Raw genomic sequence first — 17,946 nt, 5'->3', positions numbered from 1 at the left:
AGCAACACACATCACTGTGTGTGTGTGTGTGTGTGTGTGTGTGTGTGTGTGTGTGTGTGTGTGTGTGTGTGTGTGTGTGTGTGTGTGTGTGTGTGTGTGTGTGTGTGTGTGTGTGTGTGTGTGTGTGTGTGTGTGTGTGCGTGCGTGCGTGCGTGCGTGCGTGCGTGCATTAAGCCTGGGTAAACTACGGCACTCTCTCCCTGGGGAGCACTTACTCACTCCAAGAAAGCAGAGTTGGAGGATGGAGCTAAACAAGGGTTCATTGGCCAAAATATCTCCTCTCTCTCACACACACACACACACACACACACACACACACACACACACACACACACACACACACACACACACAAACACAAACACTTTCCAGTAAGCAATATCCCCTGAAGCACTCATCCACTGAGAATAGCCAAACAGTGGTGGAGCGAAGAAAAGACAGAGAGAATGAATGGAAAAGGAGATAAGCGAGTCTAGTAGCTGGACTAAGTCCAGGGGAGCAGGGGAACAAACCACAGCCTGCCTCTACGACCACTTCTTACTGCGTCCGTAACATGTCGACCTAATGGCATGGACATGCAGCCAATTGATTTGTAAACCAATGGGCCTGTCCCTCTTGCACATTCAGATTACTTAGTTCACTGGTTCAGCACGAAATGAATAGTCTTCTCCAACACTCACTTTGACCACAGAGATGGTACTGGGGGGGGGGGTGTTCATGAGGGCAAAAGGGGAGGGAATATGCATATCTTTATGTTTACAGATTGCTCGTGTACATTAATCAGACATTGAGAAATGCAAGTGCACACAAGTATGCAGATAACCCATTCAACGTCAAATGAGCCTCATTTGTCTTTTAATCAAAATAATGATTTGACTGCTCACCATATAGCAATCTATATGATATTTAATGGAAGCTAGGGATATTTGACAGTCTGAAAGATATGTTGTGTTCCTCAATGTGAAAATGGTGGAAAACAGCGACCCCAGGACTGAAGTAACGATCATCTCAGGTTATTTACAAGTGATGGAGTGTGGTTGATGACTGATGTGGCCGCACACGGACACTAAGCTCTAAATCTAATATCTATTAAATACAACCACAAAAGATGCCTGACCAGCAGCACAGTACACAGGACTTCAACTATAGTTGCGAGAGGTGAGAATAACTTCATATTATCCACAGTCCGAGCACATTTCACTCATGTCTGTGTTCAAGTGAATCGCCATGAAAATCCCTTTATCTACGAAGGCACTGTATTCCATATTGGACAATGCTGCTATTATGGTCTGTCGAGGTCTGTCTCCCCCACACTACGCAGCCCTCTCTTTTTTTCACTAACATCTCCACACTGACTCCTCTGTCTCACTGTTAAGTGGGGAAACATTCATTTGAAATGCTTGAAAGATATGAGAGAGGTCTAAGATTGATTTGCCTTAGGTGACCTGTAAGCTTACTCTCCAATGATTTCACCAGTGAACCCCAAATTACAGAATTAAGGATTAGATGTAGTCTTTATCGAGTTATTCAAGTGTGGCCTAAAAATCAAGAGGTCGCAAAACAGATATTGGGTACTGTCATTTCACGCATGTGCGCATGCACGCGCACACAATGGAACACCTACTTAAAGATAGCACTCAACTACTATAATCTAATACACATACATTTTCCCTCGTGTTAGGATGATTTCACACCCCTGTAATCGTTCAGGGGACGGCTGGGAGAAATACGGCGTTGTGAGCGTTGTGCCTGGGAGACCACATTGGGCATACAGATTACAGAAACAATCCGTTTAGCAGGTAGACATCTCAGAGTTGAACTCTATCTCAGCTCGGCAATAGCAAGTCAACGGAGAGTCTTGATTGTGCTGACAGAACACCACATAACCATATTGATAATGATTCTATTGAAATCTACACGTTTAAGGTACAGAAGCTAACTGTTTGTCTTGTCTAGACCCTGATCTTACCAATCTTATGTCTGAACCAACTCGGCATGTAATGTGCTACTAATGAACGAGCAGGACCATTGGCAGGCAGGCGGGCAGCTCTAATTCTCCTTCACAGGCGATCATGTTGCAGCGGAGAGCCAGATCAATACCATTTGCTCGATACACGGGAGGACTGGAATCCATAAAAGTGCTTTTATTGAGTAATTAAACACCCATTACAGTCCCGGGCAGCCAAACAATAAATTTGATAATCCTCTAAGACGTAGATCCACAGTGGTGATTAATACCCGGGTGAATGCATGGCCAGGGTGATATAAAGGCCCTAGACTAGATGACATTATGCTAAGGCCTATAGCCTAGCGAGCTAATACCGTACTGTAAACAGGACTGGACTGCCTTCCAAGGGAGCAGGGATTCTAGTGCTTACAGAACAAATTCAAAGGTGTGGTACTGTACCGAGCTAGCACAGAACATTCCCGTAACATTCCCTAAGGGTTCTCCTTTGGTTTTCCTACAATGTTCTTGGAACCAAAATGTGTTAGCTGGGTAGTACCTTCTAAAGGTTGTTAAGAATATTCTGCTATTTGAATTATCAGTGGAGAATGCTGGGAAAAGTGCTCTGTAGCAAATAACTGGGTTACATTGTAAAATTCATGGAAAGAGAGGGATAACTGACATTGGCACAGGACAAATATGGGTCAGTTGAAATATTGCTGTATCACTAGCTTCAGTAAAAACCCATTTTGGAGCAGCAAACAGTAAGTGAACCTTTGCTTACTTAACAATACATTGTAAATTTAATGTGGTGATTTGAAGATAAAACATAAAATGATCATCTGTAGCCATCTCTAAAATGACAAATATGTTTGACCCTAAGATGAATCTACAGTTACCAGTTAGTGATGGGGGAAAAAATCGATAGTTACTGTAGATATTGGTATATTATTTTTGACGATATTTCGTGTCGTATCGTTTTGACAATATTGCAATATTATTTTTGCGCTAGTTGGCTGTACCTTAACTAAAACTACATTTTTCCAATATAGCTTGTTCTCCATCTTCTTTCCATCTTCCAATCGCAATACATATTGTATCGACACCTAAGTATGGTGATAATATTGTACCGTGAGGTCCCTGCCAATTACCAGTCCTATCTACTACCACTTTAAAAATACTCACACTCTTTTTCATAATATTGCAAAAAATGATTTTATTCCGTTCATACGGCCCACCGCAGTTCTTTTAAAACTTTTTTAAGGACCCATGCCTTTTACACTTTCACAACTCGCCAAAATACCCACAATGTCGTCCTTGTTGGAGAGCATTTAGCCTTGTTGCGCCAACAATATGGCGTCTGGGTAATTCTCCTTAAATATGAATGGTCCATTCAGTCTGCTCAATGGACTCTTCTGGCAAACCCCCCCCCCCTTCTTCTTTCCTGACAACAATATTCAGCGCAGCGCTCTTGGCAGTTTCCCGGCCAAAGTAACAAAAGAGGAACTCGAATACGTCGCTGACGGTTTCAAAAGCATTAAGCCCTCAGTGAAATGCCTAGTTCCTGGCGAAAGCAAAGTGATTTGACAACAATGGACAAATCATACAGTGGTTTATGAGCTTTGCAGAACACAATGGCAGTCTTTTTTTCCAAAGCACACATTAGTAATCATGTCATTGAGACCCCCCAGGGTTCTCATTGGACCGGAGGAGTGTGGAGAACAGGATTAATGTGTGGACCGGGTGGAGGGTGGAAGTTGGCCAAGTCTCTCAATTCAACACTCTGTCCAAATGTGATGAGGTTCTTTTGCCATACACACTCTCAGAACAGAAACACATACAAGAAGAACACACACTGATTTTAGGCATGTTTTCCATCTAATAAGACTGAAACAAGCGAGTGGTGAGTTAAACGTATAAGAGGACATATTTCCTACATGTCAAACAAAACCTTTTTAAAATAATGGAAGCAATTGAATCGGTTGTCTTAAAAAAAGATTCTGCCTCTTTGACGCAAAACAACTCCCACGACTAATGCACACCCACTGAAAAGTCAATACCACACGTGTATTTGCCTATATGGATAATGTATGAAACCAGGTTGTGGAGCTCGGAGCTGCATTTCATTACCCAGCGCATACAGTACCATCCTATATTAGCCAAACCATTAGACATCCATGCAGCCAAACCCTGCACCCGACACAAAACACACAAAAGCTGATAAGAGACTCTAACACACAAATAGGCACGCACACCCACAAAGATACAAACATGCTTTCATACGCATTGCCACACACAGACACACGCCCTTCTCCACAGGTCCCCCGCAGATCAACCTGATTATGCACACGCTTCTGCTGGACGCGGCACTTTACAAAACACTTTTCTCCTCCGTCCTCGCTGTCTGATTCTCACCCTTCCCTCCCGGAGACAGGCCACAGGCTGCCGTGCTGGCCGTGCCGCACACACACAACTCACCCAGCCCAGCCACTCAAGGTCCTTTGTGCCACCCCCTGGCAACCTGCCAAGCTGTCAGACACACACACATACACACATACACGTCTCTGCGGAGAGAGGGGCTGGGTGAATGAAAATGCCAGACAGGGACTTACTTGACCGTGGCTGACAAGAGAGAGAGAGAGAGAGAGATTGCGCGATTCTCCAATGATCGTCTGCCTAATCAAGCTGTACACCAGCCGAGACACACAGAGTAAGACATAAGATCAGATCACAGGCAGAAGAGAGATGAGAGAAGACTCAATTCCCTCTCTCTCTCTCTCTCTCTCTCTCTCTCTCTCTCTTGCTCTCTCTGCCGCTGTCTTTTTCTCTCCCCCAGCAGCCCTGAAAAAAGCAGTCATCGTTTAATAACTGGTTCCCTCATCAGGCAAATGAACGCGAGGCCGCTTCGCATATCAATGCACCGTTTAACTCAGATGTCCATATCAATAACTTAATTAGAATTGCAGAAGGTCTCATTTGAAAATACAATGTACAGGATAAGCCGTGGTCTATTGTGGATCTAACGAAGCCGAATATCCGGTAGCGGGACGTTAGCTTTAATAGGTCTTTAGCATATTTAACTTTTCCCATCATCTCGGTAGAATGTGTTAATATCTAAGAGAGAATCTTAGCCATGGGTAGTATGGAGAGATTGAGCAGGAGAGAAGCCACGCGGGGTGAGAAATGACTGATTAAAATTCCAAATGGGCAGTGAAAAAAAGAGGAGAAAAAAATCCATAGCTTCGATTTGATTAAACCTATGAAAATGGTGCATTACATCAAAAAACAGGTGAACTTCAAACACTTTGAGCACTTGCCAAGCACAGGGAAGATATTTTTTAAATTCCTGTATTCACACCAAGGTGAATTTAGCTGAACTCTGGATGAAGAAACATTGCGATGTTCCCGAGATGTGTGCTCTCTGCCTCGGTGTTCACAGATGAGTATAGTTGCATGATGGGTAAAGTGTTTTAAACGGTAGATGGTCACTCGTGGACTGTTGTCTGACACTGCTTCCCTTTTCTAGGCCACACACTGATTTGTTTACTTGTCTACTAATTTACGACCACAAATCTCAACACACACCTGAGCTCTCACACTCTTTCTGCACCAATTACAACGTCAGAAAAGAACCTCCCTGAAACCCTGTAATGGATCCATCACTATGCGAACATGTTGAATGTATTTTACGTAAAAAAAATATATATATATATATATATATATATATATATAAAATAGATTTGACAATAATGGGGCCCACTCAAAATAACATACTCAAAATACTAAATTAATACAAAGTGCTGACTATCGTCACCATAATGAAAACATCCACACATACAAAAAAGACATCCCTCCCCTTATTACTGGGTATATGGTGATACCTAAAGTACAGTGCCTTCAGAAAGTATTCACACCTCTTGTCTTATTCCACATTCCGTTGTGTAACAGTCTGAATTCAACATGGATTACATTTATTTCTTTTCATTTATACACAATAACACATAATGACAAAGTGAAAACGTGTTTTTAGACATTTTTTGCAAATGTATTGAAAATTAAATTAAATAAATGTCTGATTTACATAAGTATTCACACCACTGAGTCAATACTTTGTAGAAGCACCTGCAAAGATTACAGTTGTGAATCTTTATAGTGTAAGTCTAAGAGCTTTGCACACCTGGATTGTGCAGCATTTGCCCATTATTCTTTTCAAAATTATTCAAGCTCTGTCAAATTGGTTATTGGTCATTGCTAGACAACCATTTTTAGGTCTTGCTATTGATTGTCAAGTAGATTTAAGTCAGAACTCTAACTTGGGCACTCAGGAATATCCACTGTTATCTTGGTAAGAAACTCCAGTATAGATTTGGCCTTGAGTTTTAGGTTATTGTCCTTCTGAAAGGTGAATTCATCGCTCAATGTCTGATGGAAACCAGACTGAACCACGTTTTCCTATAGGATTTTGCCTGTGCTGAGTTCCATTCCATTTATTTTTTATCCTGAAAAACTCCCCAGTCCTTAACGATTACAAGCATACGCGTATCATGATGCAGCCACCACTATGCTTGAAAATATGGAGAGTGTACTCAGTAATGTGTTGTATTAATACAAAAAAATGAATTGCTTTGCGACATTTTTTGCAGCATTACTTTAGAGCCTTATTGCAAACAGGATGCATGTTTTGGAATATTTTTATTTTGCACACGCTTCCTTCTTTTCACTCTGTCAATTAGGTTGGGGTTGTTGAGTAAATACAATGTTGTTGATCCATCCTTAGTTCTCCTACAACAGTCATTCAACTATGTAACTATTTTAAAATCACCATTGGCCTCATGGTAAAATTCCTGAGCAGTTTCCTTCCTCTCCGGCAACTGAGTTTGGAAGGACAGCTGTATCTTTGTAGTGAGTGGGTATATTGATAAGAGGTCAACCAATTAATTAAGCCGATTAATTAGGGCCGATTTCAGGTTTTCATAACAATCAGTAATCAGCATTTTTGGATGACGATTATGGCCGATTATATTGCAATCCACGAGGAGACTGCGTGGCAGGCTGACCACCTGTTACACGAGTGCAGGCAGCAAGGAGCCATGGTAAGTTGCTAGCTAGCATTAAAGTTATTTTATAAAAACAATCAATCTTAACGTAATCCCTAGTTAACTACACATGGTTGATGATATTACTAGTTTAACTAGCTTGTCCTGCTTTGCATATAATCAATGCGGTGCCTGAAATTGTGTCACTTCTCTTGCGCTCAGTGTAAGCAGAGTCAGGGTATATGCAGCAGTTTGGGCAGCCTGGCTCGATGCAAACTATGTGAAGACCATTTCTTCCTAACAAAGACCGCAATTAATTAGCCAGAATTTTACATAATTATGACATAAAATTTAAGGTTGTGCAATGTAACAGCAATATTTAGACTTAGAGTTGCCACCCATTCGATAAAATACGGAACGGTTTTGTATTTCACTGAAAAGATAAACGTTTTTGTTTTCGAAATGATAGTTTCCGGATTTGACCATATTAATGACCTAAGGCTCGGATTTCTGTGTTTGTTATATTATAATTAAATCTATGATTTGACATTTGATAGAGCAGTCTGACTGAGCGGTGGTAGGCAGCAGCAGGCTCGTAAGCATACATTCAAACCACACTTTCCTCCGTTTCCCAGCAGCTTTTCGCAATGCTTGAAGCACAGCGCTGTTTATGACTTCAAGCCTATCAACTCCCGAGATTAGGCTGGCGATACTATAGTGCCTATTAGACTATCCAATAGTCAAAGGTCTATGAAATACAAATTGTATAGAGAGAACTAGTCCTATAATTCCTACAATAACTACAACCTAAAACGGGGAATATTGGAGACTCAGGTTAAAAGGAACCACCAGCTTTCATATGTTCTCATGTTCTGAGCAAGGTACTGAAACGTTAGCTTTTTTACATGGCACATATTGCACTTTTACTTTCTTCTCCAACACTTTGTTTTTGCATTATTTAAACCAAATTGAACATGTTTCGTTATTCATTTGAGACTAAATAGATTTTATTTATGTATTATATTAGGTTAAAAAATAAAAGTGTTCATTGTTCATTCAGTATTGTTGTAATTGTCATTATTACAAATATATATTTATTGGTCCTCCAATAACCGGCATCGGCGTTGAAAAATCATAATCAGTCAACCTCTAATATTGACACACCATCCAAAGTGTGTATCAAATGTATGCTTGTTTTATTACGTGACTTCTTAAGCACATGTTTACCCCTGGACTTATTTAGGTTTGCCACAGCAAAGGGGTCGAATACTTATTGACTCAAGGCATTTCAGCTTTTGATTTTGTACTCATTTGTGAAAACGTCAGAAAACATCATTCCCCTTTGACATTATGGGGAGAAAAAGTAAAGGGGTATGAATTCTTTCTGAAGGCAATGCATATCTGCTCTCAGCCCAGATACAGTAAAAGTTTTACTGTGCTCAACCAGATACTGTACATCAGGAGACCTCTTTCTCTCCTAAAACCCCAACAAGACACAGGGCTGTCAGCACTCAGAATGATAACAGCATGATGACAGTCTGAGGGAGGGGAAGAACAAACAGATCACTGTTCAAATGGCTAGAGGAAGGATTTAGGCGTTTGTCTCTGGGACTATCATACTTTCCAAAAGAATGCCTTTGCCCATACACTGTCAGTCAGAGGAACACCAAACACACACACAAAAAACATCTAAACAGACAGCCAGAGCTGACAGACTGATCCAAAAGAAATGAAGGAGGAGGAAGAGGAGGGGGGTGGAGGAGGAGAGCGAGGAGGGACAGGCTGGATGTCAAGGATTTACGGATTGGCGGCCGTTCATCTTTGCAGCAGCAGAACGAACGCTCCTTCGTCTCACAGTCAGTGTAGCAACAGACAGCTGCCTCCCGTATCCAGCGCTGTGTGCCTCTCTAACTTAGATCACTGAGAGGGTTGTCAGTACACACAGAGAGACACGCACAAAGACAACATAGCCAGCTGCCACAAGTCCAGGGACTAGTTTTTGGGGACAGACAGAGAGAGAGAGAGAGAGAGAGAGGGAGAGAGAGAGAGAGAGAGAGAGAGAGAGACTCAGCGAGGGATTTGCATGAGCCAGGCTCCCTTGGGGTCATTCCTCGCTCGCTGAGACGGGGAGAGCACAAAAGACAACACTTAACATATTTGCTAAAAGATGACAACCCTGCCTAGATCTCATTTGAAGCCGGCCTTTGTTAGGAGCGGCAGACGAGAGAAGTCCACTGATATTTGCGAGAGAGAGAGAGAACGTCTGACAAGTGTCTCTTTCTTTAACATTACAAGGAATCCATCTACATACATCTTCCACAGCAGTAATTCCCCAGGGTTCAGTATATGCAAGGGAGTCATTTTGGAAGAGAGGGGGCTTCTTTAATGGTAAACATTACAGACGTTTTGAAACTGTCAGGCTAATTCCTGTCTTTAGTCCCACAGGGAATAGTCCAGCTAGCCTTAACGCCAAACCGCTCTCTGTATTCACTCTGAGTCAGAGGGAAAATCACTAGCTAGATAAACAAAGTAATCGCGAGGAGACTGTTGTATATTAGTGTCTCTGGTTGCAAAGACCGTTTTCTTTAACCCTCTCTAATATCTCTACTATCCTCTTCATTATCTCTTTGAGCAACTATTACGACGCTTCTGACAAAGACATAAAATGAGACATAAAATACGTACACAATGAGGGGAATCATTTGTGCTGTCAGTTCAGTTTCTAATATAGTAGGGATGTGTAGTGGATAAGTGAACTTTCGTGTTTAGATCTTTAGTACAACATTATAATACTATGTGAGTGTGAATGCACACACAAACACACACACACACACACACACACACACACACACACACACACACACACACACACACACACACACACAAACACACACACACACACACACTCCACCCCCCGTCCCACACACACGCGCACACACACACACACACACGACTCTCATTACATCAGCAACAGCCAGTATAAATGACACAGGGTATAAGTCACTCTCTGTGCCTGTAGCCTCCACAACTTCCCTCACTCTATCAATTTATCAGGAGAACCACCGGGTAGAAACCCACCGTTAGGGGACTGCTCAGTGCATACCAACTATCCATCACTACACTAAACAGCGTAGAATGTCAACTTCCTTATTTAGGAAAGAACCAAATGAAATCCAGTAAATATCAGTACAGATAGTTGGGCTGTTTTTTTTTTTAAAGGAACAAATAGTGTTTAATGTTCACACAGGCTTTTGCCTTGACTTATGCGACAAGAGACCACCCCTCTGTAGGGGCCCACACTGAGATATTTGGATTTGCCAACAGGCTCCATGATGTGCGTAATAGAATCAAAAACAGAATACAGATGTGCTGCATATATCGAGCAAAATACATTTGAGAACGAATCAAGCAACAGCATTACAGCAAGGGACATTTTTGCAATATAACGGAATATCTTGATCTGAAACAGTCTTCGTCTTTATTCCAGAGAAGTTCTTGGCTGTATTAGCCTACACTATAACAAGTTGCATTATGTGGGCTAATCTAATGAAAACAAATCTATTCTATCATTCAGCAAATATACTGTGGATTTACATGAAATGAATGAATTAGTAAAGTAAGGGGGTGGAAAAGGATAGTCAACCAACATATGTGACTAACTACACCCCGAACTGTGATGCATTTCTAAGAGAGAGCGAGAGAGAGAGAGAGAGAGAGAGAGAGAGAGAGAGAGAGAGAGAGAGAGAGAGAGAGAGAGAGAGAGAGAGAGAGAGAGAGAGAGAGAGAGAGAGAGAGAGAGAGAGAGAGAGAGAGAGAGAGAGAGAGAGAGAGAGAGAGAGAGGCTAATATTAACATTCATCTCTATACTACGTATAAAACAACAAGTGAAAACAAAGTGGCAAATTAACATGACAAATGAACAAAATGTTGACGTTGAAGACCGTAGGCTAAGTCCTATTTGTTATTTCTAGGTAGCTTAACTTGAACGTACAGGGAAATACAAATTAGAGTTGATGCATAACATTCAATCTGGCCTACCTTGCGATGAATGTTATATTATATTACCTAAAGAACAAACATTATTTTTTTGTGACTCACTTTAAAGTTCATTCATGTCCCTTTTGAATTGCACACCTCACATAACAGTTTGTACGATTCATAGGATCAATGTCACAAAGCCAGTCCAGAAATGGGATAGGCCTAAATCTTCTATGTTCATATATTCAGGATGAAGTCAAATTATTGTCATGCTCATTCAGGATATTTTGGTTTTGATGCAAAATATCTCAATATTCTTTGATCAATTTGAAATATGTGTCTAATAGCCTAACTAGGCTATATATTTCAGTGTTCCATGTTGATAAAGGCCAAATGGTGACAAAGATGGCCTCTTAATGTGCTATTAATAGCTGCTTAATTACTGCTGTTTGCCATTTCTGATGAGGTTAATAATCAATGACTATCTATAATTCTTATTTGTAGGGTAGGCTTCTGGTATAAGATAATCATTACATTAAAACAAATTACTGATCAATGATTGATATATTTGGATTACATTACAGTTTGTTTGCCACACCTGAGACTAACAAAAGCTAACCTTTCAGTCTATTCTTCTAATAATTTGATAATACTCTAGTAGTCTATCCGTAATAACAACGTTTGAAGATTAGTATAACACGTTTACCGGTATATTAGTCATAATTTAAGCAGACTAATATATTCTGAATATAGCCTACATAACAAGTGGACCTGGGAGACATTCCTGTTAGCCTACTATTGCCCAAGCTCTGCGCTTGAAAGTAGTTCTGGGTGCAGCAATTTCCGAAAACATATCGGCATCATAATGATGTGCATTCAAAGCCAGCACAGACAAACGCCAAGGGTCCGTTTGCATTCAAAGCGACCATCTGATGCGAGGAATATTCCATTATGTATACTATAGTAATAATTTGTTTTCCCGAGAGTGGCAAAAATTCGGCCTAGATAGAGTATGATACTTTTATTTTATTGTTTTAATTTGGACACAAATCTGAGGATGATAGCATGGAAAAATCAACATGTAGGCCTTCATTGCTAAACTCTCACAAAACAATGTGCACGCGTGCAACATATCTCATCATACATCAGTTATATTTCCTGTCATTATTTTAAAGAAACTGACACAAAACGCATGCTTGGAAACGAGCACGGTCAAAACAAACACAATTTTAAAAATAACAACAGTTAATCAAATGAAAGATAGGAAAAAAGAACCTACCATAGACGCTGCTGCTACTGATCATTTCTCGCTGCGAATAACGGGGAAGAAGAGGAGAGAGCATTGGAATTGGAATTTGGACGAGGAGGCATTCCAAAGGTTGTTTTACATAAGAAGCACTACTCTCCGCTCTCACATTTCATTTTAACGTGAGTCGTTCTAGTCAGGGCTACTAAATACTCATCTAACCTACACGCATACTATTACAAGGAAAGTGGACCCTGGCAGCAAAACGCAGTTGGATAGCGCTGTAGAGGCGGGAGCAAATCAGATGATGGTGCAGCCACTTGGTTCACACCAGATAATTTGCGCATTGATTGCTGTTATTATGTTATCGAGAAAGTTACCCGTGGTGATATCGCTCTCGCCTAATACAAATACACAAGCTCGAGCATAGGCTACTCTCGTGCTTTAACATTAGATGGTGTGTCACAAGGACTGTGACATTGCATCCGCTGATGCGACTGATATGATGCATAGGGATACTTGTTGTAATCACTGTATGCATGGATAAAAGTTGTCTACTTTGAAACAATTCAAATATCGGCCCAGCACCCACCACACACAAGCACTGTCATTCGAACCGAGCAATAGCAATTGGATAGCCTACATAAGAACACAACATACCCATGCGGTTTTAAGTGACACTAATCCAAAACGCAAATGCGCTACTTTACGATCCTAAAACGAACAAACTCGTTGATAAATGCATTGCAAAAGCAATACAAATTGTTTTTAACAGTGCCTGCTTAAATCCCTTATGATTCATTGCGTCTCGGAGGGTGGTGGTGTCTTTACGGATAAAGCGCTTGGGTTCCCTGCTAAGGCAAGACTCGCCTAATAACGGCTACTTTAATTGCGGACATCTCGAATCCAGTTCTGGAAAGGCTTACCTGTATGTGCGCAGGTCGACCTCTGGGGTTAGAGCAACATCGATCCACGGTAGAGCTTGCTGATGAATGACTGTGCGGTGGGTTAAGCGAGGCTGCGTGGGATTTAAAACCATTCCAAGTTAGCGCAGGCAACACTGACCACAGCCACTGCCATGTTGGAATTTCAAACCCTAAAACAGCTGCTTCGGAGACTGACCAGTATGCCTCCCAATGCGCATGCGTCTAGCTGTAAAGACCAGAAATTCAAAGTCCCGCGTAAAGGGGTAATTATGCAAGGTTATTATCTTGTTATGCCAACAGACATCGACGTAACATTGTATTGGGAAATAAGCAGAAGCTCGTGATTGTGTTTAAGTAAACGCTACCTACAGTAGACTATTGTAGGCTATGAGATTGGATCTGTCTAAGCAGATACTTTTAATCTATTGATTATTTGTAATTGCGCACTGATCTTTTTTTTAAAACAATTGCAAATAAGAAATCAATAACCATTGTCCCATATTTAGAGAACAATCTGGGAATGTAGCCTTATGTGCGATTGCTGTGTGACACACGCGCTCACACAGACACACGCACTCATTCCACTAGTCCTAGTTCTGTATTTCCCAATGATAATTATAGCACCAACGTCGAATTATCTATCTAAATCCTAATTAGAGCTGAACTGTCCTAGTTAACACACTATAAGAGCATCAGTAGGGAGATCACATTTAAACAAGACATCAACGATGGAACAACTGTCAGATGAAGTTCAGTGTGTCAAATAAAGGCTCAATCGAAATATCCCAATCGTCATGGCTGGTAACTTTTATTTATTTACACAATCAAAGTCCTGGTAATGAGAGCCAGGAATTTGATTTGTATACAGTTGAAATAAAGGGAATAAGTTCATTTAAAAAATAGTGAGATATCTGAGATGGTCTACACTTACCCGCGCGCGCACGCACACACGCACATGCACAACGCACGCAAACATACACAGGCGCGCATGTGTGAGTGTGCACACGCATCTAGACACACAAAGAGGTTCAACTGGGAATTATTTTTTAAAGTGCTATAAAACTGTCCCCGAAAGGGATGGCTATTTCGATGACCATTTTGAACAGAGAATCACTTCAATTCTCACTGTATGCTCCCATCTGTTCCACTCTGTTCCCTTTCAATTTAACCCCTGATCACACATGGCCTGGCTGGCTGACTGACTGGCTAGGGCTGGCTCTATACTGTAGGGTTTCACTGGCCTTTTACGGGGACCTCTGGTTTGGACATCATCAGTTCAGCATGGAGCTATTCCAAATCCCAGTGCTCCAGTTCCCATCACACCTCCCAAAACAGGTTCCAATGTAGGTCTACCACCTTGTGGTTCCCAGGTATACCCCCAGACAGACAGACAGACAGACAGGCAGACAGGCAGGCAGGCAGGCAGACAGACAGGCAGGCAGGCAGGCAGGCAGGCAGGCAGGCAGAGAGACAGACAGACAGACAGACAGACAGACATACAGACAGACAGACAGACAGACAGACAGACAGACAGACAGGCAGGCAGGCAGGCAGGCAGGCAGACAGACAGACAGACAGACAGACAGACAGACAGACAGACAGACAGACAGACAGACAGACAGACAGACAGACAGACAGACAGGCAGGCAGGCAGGCAGGCAGGCAGGCAGACAGACCAGCAGACAGATAGACCAACAGACAGATAGACCAACAGACAAGCAGACCAACAGACAAGCAGATATTTACACTGAGTGTCTAAAACATTAGGAACACCTGCTCTTTCCATGACATAGACTGACCAGGTGAATCCAGTTGACAGCTATGATCCCTTATTAATGTCACCTGTTAAATCCATTTGAATCAGTGTCGCTGAAGGGGAGGAGACAGGTAAAAAATGATCTTTAAGCCTTGAGACAATTGAGACATGGACTGTGTATGTGTGCCATTCAGAGGTTGAATGGGCAAGTCAAAATATTTAAGTGCCTTTGAACAGTGTATGGTAGTAGGTGCCAGGCACACCGGTTTGAGTGTGTCAAGAACTGCAACACTGATGGATTTTTCAAGCTCAACAGTTTCACGTGTGTTTCAAGAATGGTCCATCACCCAAAGGACATCCAACCAACTTGAAGCATTGGAGTCAACAAAGACCAGCATCCCTGTGGAATGCTTTCGACATCTTGTAGAGTCCATGCCCTGACAAATTGAGTCTGTTCTGAGGGCAGAAGGGGAGGTGCAACTCAATATTAGGAAGATGTTCCTAATGTTTTGTGCACACACCGTATTTGCATGTTTTGTTCACATGTTGAGGTAAATCTCACCTTGATTTTGTTGCAAAAAAAAGTATTTGCCAGATTAAGAGAATTCCCCCCATTATGTTGAAATCTGGACTCTAAACTGGACTGTGGCTGATAGGCGGCCACAGCTGAATGTGAGTCACACTGCTAGGAGTGGTACTGCTGTGGTGATAGAAAGTGACGCAACAGAGACAGAGGGTTGAATCAGTAGGAGGGTTTGGGGGTTGAGAATGGAGGGGGTTTTGGCTCGCCCTTGTGTGTGCCAGCCACTGTGATGGTGTACCTACGTGGCTGTGAGGTCCACACAGCTGCTGACTGGCTTGGAGGTCATTCTGAGATACAGCCACGCTGTGATTCTTGATGGTACCATGGGTGTGTAAACATACACTCACACCCACACAAATGCACACATATACAAACACACATGCGTGCACACAAATATACACAAACACATGCATGCACATGCAGAGCACACACACAAACTCACACACACACACACACACACACACACACATGCAAACACGCACGCAAGGATACACACACATTGTGTCCGGCCTTTTGTCCTTGTGTCAGCAGGCAGGACACATGGAATTATTTGACTTCTTTCACGTCTCCTTTTCTTCCCCTATAATATCCACACTTCACATACACTCAGAATTTCTTCAGAATCTTGTTGGTTCCTCTCTATTTCTGTGATATTTTTGTCCCTTTCTGTTGGATCTACCACGTTATAATTTTCTTTTGCAGGAAATGGTGGAGTACCTCGATTGTTTCAGACTTGATGTAGTTAGTACTGTGTAGGCTCCACACATAAATTACCCTCCTGCGGTAGGCAGAATATTTGCATCTAATTTGCAAATTGCAGTAAAGACAGCAATTCAGGTGATACTGAATATTCAACGGTAGCATTAAATATTTGACACTAATCTGTAAAATACCACCTAGTGTACGAATCCCTCAAAGTGATCTATTATTCGGATTTAGTTTTCAAATGAACCACAAGTCCAATTTGAAAGTGAATTTGCAAGGGAGCTCAGTCTGCCAACACCAATATTATTCGCTAAGAGTAATGGATATGCTAGATAGACTGTGTGTGTGTGTGTGTGTGTGTGTGTGTGTGTGTGTGTGTGTGTGTGTGTGTGTGTGTGTGTGTGTGTGTGTGTGTGTGTGTGTGTGTGTGTGTGTGTGTGTGTATGTGTATACTATATGTATAAGCATGGCCTTGTTGAATTTGAGCAGGCCTCGCCGTGATTTAACTGCTACATTAATCTAAATGGATTTGAAGTCATTAACCATTTCAGAGGTAATGATGTGGTGCTGCCACTAATGAGCTTTAGCTCTTAATTGAATAGGAGGGGGTGTACAGTGATGCTAAACCCACAGTAGATGTTCGCATTCTAGTCACATGACTGTCTGGATTACAGTCCCCCCGTCCGAGGACTATGATGTCACCCTTCATCACTTCAAGACCACAAGCTGTACTTTTGCTTTACAGCAAAATTACAGGAAAAATACATGTGTTTTCTTTTCCAGTCATCATAAAAATGAAAAGAAAAACTTTGTCTGGTGTCACATTATGATTGGATTTATGCATTATTTAGTAGGCCACTGAAGTGCTGGATCCAAAAACATCTTAAAAAGCTTAATTTGAGATGCATCTCACCCTTAAAGAACAAAACAAGCAGCTTTATAGAAAGGTAAAGTAGTTCTATCAACTGTCACACAGATCAAACATTTAAATTGAGAGAATGTGTTTTACATACATTACAAATACAAATCTATTTTCCTTCCTTGATGTCTATAATCCTCAAATCACAGATATAATTGTACTCCTCGCTTATAAATCATTATGCAAACATTTAACCTGCAATATTTATTAACAGACAAAGATGTCAAGTACAATTTGAATGAATACAAATCTCTCCTTTCTAAATTCCCTACAATACATGTGCAACACTATGCGTTCCCTTGGTAATAGTACCTATGTGAAATAAGATTGTGTTGGTGTCTCTTATCAAGTACAGCTACATTGCATAGAAACCCCCAGTGAATAGAGAACACTGATATAAATATAACACCCTCAAAAGCAATGAAAGCCTAAAGGAGAAAAATGAGAGTATTTTTCAATGAAACACAGTCACTGTTCCATAATGCCTAGTGTTCAGAGAATCAGGAAGGAAATAGACTGAGTAGGCAGGCTGAAAGGCCTGTGTGTCTCTGCTGGTGTGTGGTCTGCTGTCCTTTATGGACTGAGACTAAGACCCTGATGGGTCGGAGCTTAGATTGAACGGAGCCTATTGAGAATAAGCTACTAAATCTGGCAATAAAGGCAATGTGATTTACTGTAAACGCCACTGGGCCCACGGAGTCATGGCTAGAGGCGCAAACACATAGGGACACACACACGCGCGTGCTGGCACACACACACACACACATACACTCTCGCTCTCTCCCGCCTGGCTGGTTTGCCTCTGTCTGCTACGTGAGTCGCACCACACACTCGCTATGTGCACCCAGTCATGC

General features: G+C 41.7%; 1 pseudogene; it reads right to left on the bottom strand.

Moving 5' to 3' along the window:
• The window catches only part of LOC135543470 (fidgetin-like), a 36,392-nt pseudogene extending 23,107 nt beyond the window's left edge, over window positions 1-13,285 (bottom strand).
• Window positions 13,286-17,946: the final 4,661 nt, after the last annotated feature.

This window comes from Oncorhynchus masou, chromosome 7, assembly GCF_036934945.1.
Source record: "Oncorhynchus masou masou isolate Uvic2021 chromosome 7, UVic_Omas_1.1, whole genome shotgun sequence".
NCBI classification, from domain to species: Eukaryota; Metazoa; Chordata; class Actinopteri; order Salmoniformes; family Salmonidae; genus Oncorhynchus; species Oncorhynchus masou.
Note: the sequence above shows the minus strand (reverse complement) of the source record. Positions and strands in the feature narration are given on the sequence as shown.